The sequence below is a fragment of the Odontesthes bonariensis genome, chromosome 1 (genome assembly GCF_027942865.1).
Source record: "Odontesthes bonariensis isolate fOdoBon6 chromosome 1, fOdoBon6.hap1, whole genome shotgun sequence".
In the NCBI taxonomy this organism is placed as follows: domain Eukaryota; kingdom Metazoa; phylum Chordata; class Actinopteri; order Atheriniformes; family Atherinopsidae; genus Odontesthes; species Odontesthes bonariensis.
This window is the reverse complement of record NC_134506.1, coordinates 45,993,352-45,999,976: the sequence shown is the minus strand read 5'-3', so window position 1 is coordinate 45,999,976 and position 6,625 is coordinate 45,993,352.

Below are 6,625 nucleotides of genomic sequence, written 5' to 3'. Positions count from 1 at the left end.
GAGAGAAAGAAGGGCTGCAGGAGCTGCTGAGATTCTGAGAATTGGATGAATTAAAATGGGGATTTGAGGTCTTTGAGCCCCGACATCACTTTGCTCTGAGGGGCTCTGGACGGAAGAATAAATATATAAATCTATAAATAAAGAGACACGTTTTCAATGTTAAATCCCATAGACTTTTGCCAACGGAATAGTAATAGGTGCCTTGCCATGCATTTGCATGGAGGCAATGCAATTGCTTCGCAATGCGAGTGCAGTGCTCTACTATGCAATGCTATGGCAGGCCCCAATAATAATGATGGGTTTCGGTCTGCTCTGGGCTTTACATAACAGTTCCAGAGGTGAAGTGATGCTACATTTCTGTAGCTTGGTCAGTTGTCATGGGTCAGAGCAGCAGTCACACCTCAGGATGATCAGAAATAAAAAAGCAACCTGACTACATGGATAAAGTACTTCGCCAGCAGACATAAATATGTGAGGCCACCTGGCAGTTTGTTCTGATGTGGTGGTCCGCACCACTGACACTCTGCCCTTTTCCTTTAACTCTGTACGCTTTAAACTTGGAACCCTTCTGTTCACTTGTATGCTGCCTCTGGGTCAAATTCTGAAGAACTCTAAAGTCAACTACCACAGCTATGCAGATGACACACAGATATATCTCGCACTGTCTCCAGATGACTGCAGTCCTATAGAGTCATTGTGCGACTGCTTAGAGCAAGTCAAAAAGTGGATGAACCAAAATTTCCTTCAGTTAAATCAAGAAGAAACTGAGGTCATTGTGTTTGGCAACAAAGAGAAGAGGTTTGCTGTCAGTAAACACCTTGAGTCACTGTCTCTAGAAACTAAAGACCAAGTCAGGAACCTCGGCGTGCTGATAGACTCAGACCTGATCTTCAACAATCATATCAGTCACCAAATAAGCCTTTTATCAACTGAAGAACATATCCAGAATGAAGGGTTTCATGTCCCAAACAGATCAGGAGAAGCTGATTCATGCTTTCATCTCCAGCAGACTCGACTACTGTAACGGTCTTCTGACTGGATTCCCCCAAAAGAGTCTCAAACAGCTGCAGCTCATTCAGAACGCTGCAGCCCGAGTTTTAACCAGAACAAAGAGATCACATCACATCACCCCAGTTCTCAGGTCTTTACATCGGCTCCCGGTCAGATGCAGAATAGATTTTAAAGTTCTGCTACTCGTCTACAAATCACAGAATGGTTTAGGTCCAGAACACATGAATGACATGCTGGTAGTATAAACCCAGCAAGTGGTCAGTGCTGTGAGATTCGGACAATGCCTGGGTCGCCAGGAAAACGCTCCCACACACTTATTTATGTCTCGGGAATGCGGGGATACACTTAATTTGGCCTGGGGGTGGCATATCCCTTTAACTGTGTTTTAATTTTTATTCTATTATTTTATTCTCTTTAAATTGCTTGTTTTTATGCTGTTCTTTTAAATGCCTTGTCTTTATGTAAAGCACATTGAGTTGCCTGTGGTATCAAATACGCTAAATAAACAAAGATGCCTTGCCTTGCCTTGCCTATACTTCATTTACAACACATCTGTCACCTCCAAAAGCTTCATTGTTGGGTTTGTATCAGTGGGGACTGAACTGGAACTCAGAAGGCTCAACATTGACCGTCAGCTGTTGCACGCTCAGCCACCTTCACATAAACACCAGAAAAACAAAGGAGGCGGTGACAGACTCCCACGGGAAACTATCCCATAACACATCAGTAAACCGGGCGCTGTGATTGGCTGCCACCGCTCCAGGTTGGCATCCGTCTCTATGAGTGTGTGACCCTGTGCGTGTGCATGTGTGTTCAACAGGTGCCAACCTGGATGGGTTAAAAGCGGAGGACAAATTTTGTGTATTCCTAAATCATCGGTTATTATCCTGCTCGACCTATCGGCTCCGTTTGACACTGTCAACCATTGTATATGCTTATATTGTATATATTGCTATATTTTGACTGCTAAGTAGGCTTGCTGCTGGTTTAGTTTTACTCTGTGATAACAGCCCCCATTGAAACTAGTTTCAGCCAAGAGTGGCCAATATTGCCCCTTAATCTGTGGGAAGTTCATTTTAGTCAGCCCAGGTAGTGTGTTAGCTCAGTGTGTGTTTTAACTTTTGGAGGGACTGTGAACTCCTTGATTCATCCAGAAGAATAAAGTAACATTTTTCTTGTGTACCAAGCTGCTTTTTTCTATACTTTAGAGGTGGAAGAGTACAAGTACCTCGGTGTACAATAAACAAACTGCTCTGGTCTGACAGCACATCATCATCATCATCAACTTTATTTCCAGACTCAGGGTCCATTTTCAAAAATTAAAACACAGTACATAGACAATACATAAAGACAAACAGAAACACACTTATAAAAGACACTTGTAGCAGTGTTTCCACATATATGACTGGCATCGCACCGCACTAAGCGCAGGATTTGACAGGAGCATAATAATTTGATTCCATGAACCATCCAATCTACAGATAAAACTATACATTAAAATCCTCAACAATGCATGGAATGTGTTGACCCCAACACCACAAAACAATTCGCTTGCACTGCTCCACCTGGGCTTCTTAAGCAGAATGCGCAGCCCATCATTATATGCGACTTGAAGTTTCTGCAGGCTACCCTTTTTATACTTAGCCCACAGGGGGGCAGTATACAGGGGGGTGCAGTATGCCTTGAACAGGCTAATTTTAACACTATCAGTGCACCAGTGAAACTTTCTTACCAGCATGTTAGCTTGTGCATATAACATGCGGCGCTGCCTGAAGATGTCATCATCATCACACATTTGGTCAGTAATTATATGTCCCAAATACTTTGTTTTGTTATTTACAGTTAAAACCTGCCCCGCCAAATAAAAAGAAGGAAAAGTGAGATCCTTGTCCCCCTTACTTTTACATATAAGCGCAACACTTTTCTTGCAGTTGTATTTAACATTAAAAGTCAATCCATAATTGGAACAAACATGTAGCATTTCTTGCAGCCCAGTACTGCTGGGGGAGAAGATGGCTAGATCATCGGCATACATGAGATGGTTTAGCAGTGCATTCCCAACCATGCATCCTGTCCTACAGGCCCTCAGTTGCTCAGACAGGTCATTCATATAAATATTAAAAAGAGCGGGAGAGAGTAATCCACCCTGTCTGACCCCATTTCCCTTCCCAAATGGTGTAGAGAGCACCTCCCCCCATTTGACCTGCATGGTCTGGTTGGCATACCAGACAGGGTCCTAATTATACTGTTGGGGACACCCCTCTGTCTGAGTTTTAAAAACAATTTAAAATGATTTATTCTGTCAAATGCCTCAGACGCATCAATAAAACAAATTAAAATGGAGGAATTCTGAGTTCTGTACATCTCCACCATCTCCTTAAGAGCAAAAATACATTGATCAGTGCCATGCTTCGGCTTAAAGCCAAACTGATTATCTGTAGTACTAATAGAGCTATCAAGTCTATCAAGCAAAATTATTTCCAGGACCTTGGATAACACACTGGCTAGTGCAATAGGCCTATAGTTATCCAAGCTCCCCACCTTGCCCGCTTTGTCCTTAATAACAGGCACCAGTGTAACAGACAACATAGTATGAGGCAAAATACCATGAATCATGAGCCCTGTAAAGCATATTGCTAGAAGAGTTGCAGCTCTTGGGCTAGCAAGCTTGAGGTGCTCAGCAGTGATCATATCCTGACCACTAGCTTTGTTATCAGCTAGCTGTGTGATAGCGTGCTGGACCTCCCTACATGTAATTCCCACAGTGTCACTATTAGCAATATTGTCAACCATGTATACATCACTTTTAACACAGTTAAATAGTTCAGAGTAGTGTTGCTTCCACAACTCCGCTATATTGCTGGCCCCAGACACCCCTTCAATGGAACATGGCAGTGGTGTATTGACCCGGTTTATATTCTTCACCTCCTTCCAGAAACCATTGACGTCTTTTCTCAAGAAGTTTCTCAGCCATAGCGTCTGCTCTCATTGCTTGCTCATGCTTACTGATATATCGAATCGCATATTTATACCTCGCATTAGTGTACTTTTTGTGGTCCAAGGCCGGCCCGCGTCTGGGCCTACCTGCCAGAACCCAGGCCTTGTGTGCATTTTTGGCTTCTGCATGAAATGCACTCACATACTTATTCCACCCTGGCTTACTGTTCTGTCTTTTATTAGAACAAGTAAAGAAAGGCCTACTGGCTTCATACAGTGCTCTAGTAATGGAATTATACATACTACACAAGTCTTCTCTATGTGAGCTATCATTACAGTTTACATTAGAACACAGGATTGCATCCCTGGATAAGAATGTCAGTTTTCTCAGAGTACAAAAACACATCTTCTCTTGTGAGCTTAGTCCAGTCCAGCCTAGCATGAGAAACACTGTTCGCTTCTTGTGACAACTCTGGGAGATTATCACAGTCCAGTACCATAACCAAAGGGATATGATCAGCCATTGTAACCTCATACACAATCTCCATAGATGTTATTGCAGTATGTGCATCAGCCGTGCTTATGCAGTGGTCAAGCCATGATGTTGAATGCCAGGCCTCACTAATGTAGGAATAACTTCCTGCAGGAAGGAGTTCATGGCTGGATATTACAAGATTATTGTCATTACAAAATTGTCTTATATGCTTGGCAAATAGGGAGCCTTGATCTCATATGTCAGCGTTCATATCTCCAACTATAAACACACTTGTGGATGAACTGACAGAAATAAAAGAATTAATAAAAGCAAGCCTATTTAAATATTCATCCTCGTTTTGCTGTGACTCATATGGTGTGTACACATTAAGGATGACAAAGTCTTTGTTATTCACTCTTATCTGGACAGCAATGCACCAGTCAGCATCCAGTCTAATGACCTTAACGACGGGGTCCAACTTTTTATGCCACATGATGGCCACACCCCCTGCAATTCTTCCTCTTACTATCCCCATTGATAGGTCCGTGGTAGACTCGCCTGCGCCATGAAAGTTGGCATTAAAAGAATTTAGTTGTCCCAATTCCTGTTTAGGTAAAAACGTTTCTTGTAAGCATAAAATGTCACAACTCTGCAGCAGTTTGTCAACCACAGCACGTCGGGCTTTATCGCCTGCGCTGTTGCCCAAACGTAGCCCACGGCAGTTGTAAGATCCAACTCTCATGCAGTGGAATTACCCAGTGTGGCAGCAGCCCCACTCAGAACACCAGAGTCAGAGAGAGGCCTTGCTGTGGTAGCCCCCAACCCATTCGCTTTGCGTGGCTCGTAATAACGCCTCACAACAGAGCCCTCCGACCATAGTTCTGGATACATTTCCTCAATTTCATTGCATTCCGCAGACACTTTAAATGAGCTGTATCGATTGCCCGCAGTGGTAATGCGTTGACAGTTCACGCTACGCCCCAGTTGGCCACTCAGGTATTTAGCCAAGGTCTCTGCATTAAGGTCCGGTGAGAATTTAGTAGCAAAAACACTTACCAGTTTAGTGCGGATCACACTGATATTCCCTTGCGTTCCAGTGCCAACAATAGGCTTAGACGTCTTCCGTGCAGGTTTACCAGCACCCACTGCGATTTGTCTCCCAGCATGATTTTTCCACGGTCGGCCCCTTTTCACCACACCGCTCCAGTCTTGCGAATTAACCACATTCCCTTCTGGAGTCGGGCACGATCGAGCGGTGGTCCCACTCCTCGCCCCTTCCTTGCCACAGACGCCCCCGTCGCCCGAGGTCAAGCCAGTGCGAGGGGATCCAGGCGGACGAGCACAGGTGGGTTTCGGTGGAGAGCCAGGAGCGCACCCCATCCTCCTCTCCTTCTCCCCCGACGAGCTGTCTTGTCCTCCATCACTGCTTGCTCCCAACTGTCGCTCCACAGCGTTAACTCGATGGCCTATGGACACAGTCATGGCCCGCAGGTTCTCGCCAGCATCTGCCTGGAGTGAGACTGCTTGTCTCAGCGTAGATACTTCACTGTGCAGCCGCTCCGTCTTAGATAGCAAGCTTGACACGTCCAGGCTATTAAATGTCACTGGTGGTAACTCATCAAGATAGTGGGATACAAATCTAGGAGTTTTATCTCCGCATTCATTTAACAGTTAAGCAGCTTTTGATATTGTTGGCGTCCTTCTGAATGCCTTTGTGTTGCACACACCGCAGCTTGGTGTTAGGGCAGAGTTCAAACAGAGTAGTTTTGGAGGACTCAATCCACTCGGTGTCAAAAGTGCTTGATGCTATCAGGACGAGTTCGTCCTGAGTCATCGTTTTAATTTTAACCGCAAGGAAATTAAGGAACTCGTCCTCAACAATAACAAGCCCATCAATGGTCTTATAAATTGTGGGTTTTTCTCGAGGCCGGTGCTTAAAGCCAGGAGCTCCCAGACCACGCTCACAGCCGTCCGCCATCATCCATACACATTCAATCTTTACAGTATTGAACACTGGCACTGAGAGCCAAAGAAAGGCCAAAGTGATATTATCAGATATCATCAGCCCTTTTCCATGATATGGTGTGCTGAGGTGGTCAAAACTGAACAAGCTGGTCAGGAGGCCGGCTCAGTCCTGGACTTTCCTTTGAACTCCGTGAGAAGAGGATGGGAGCCAACCTAACATCAGTCATGGACGGCATG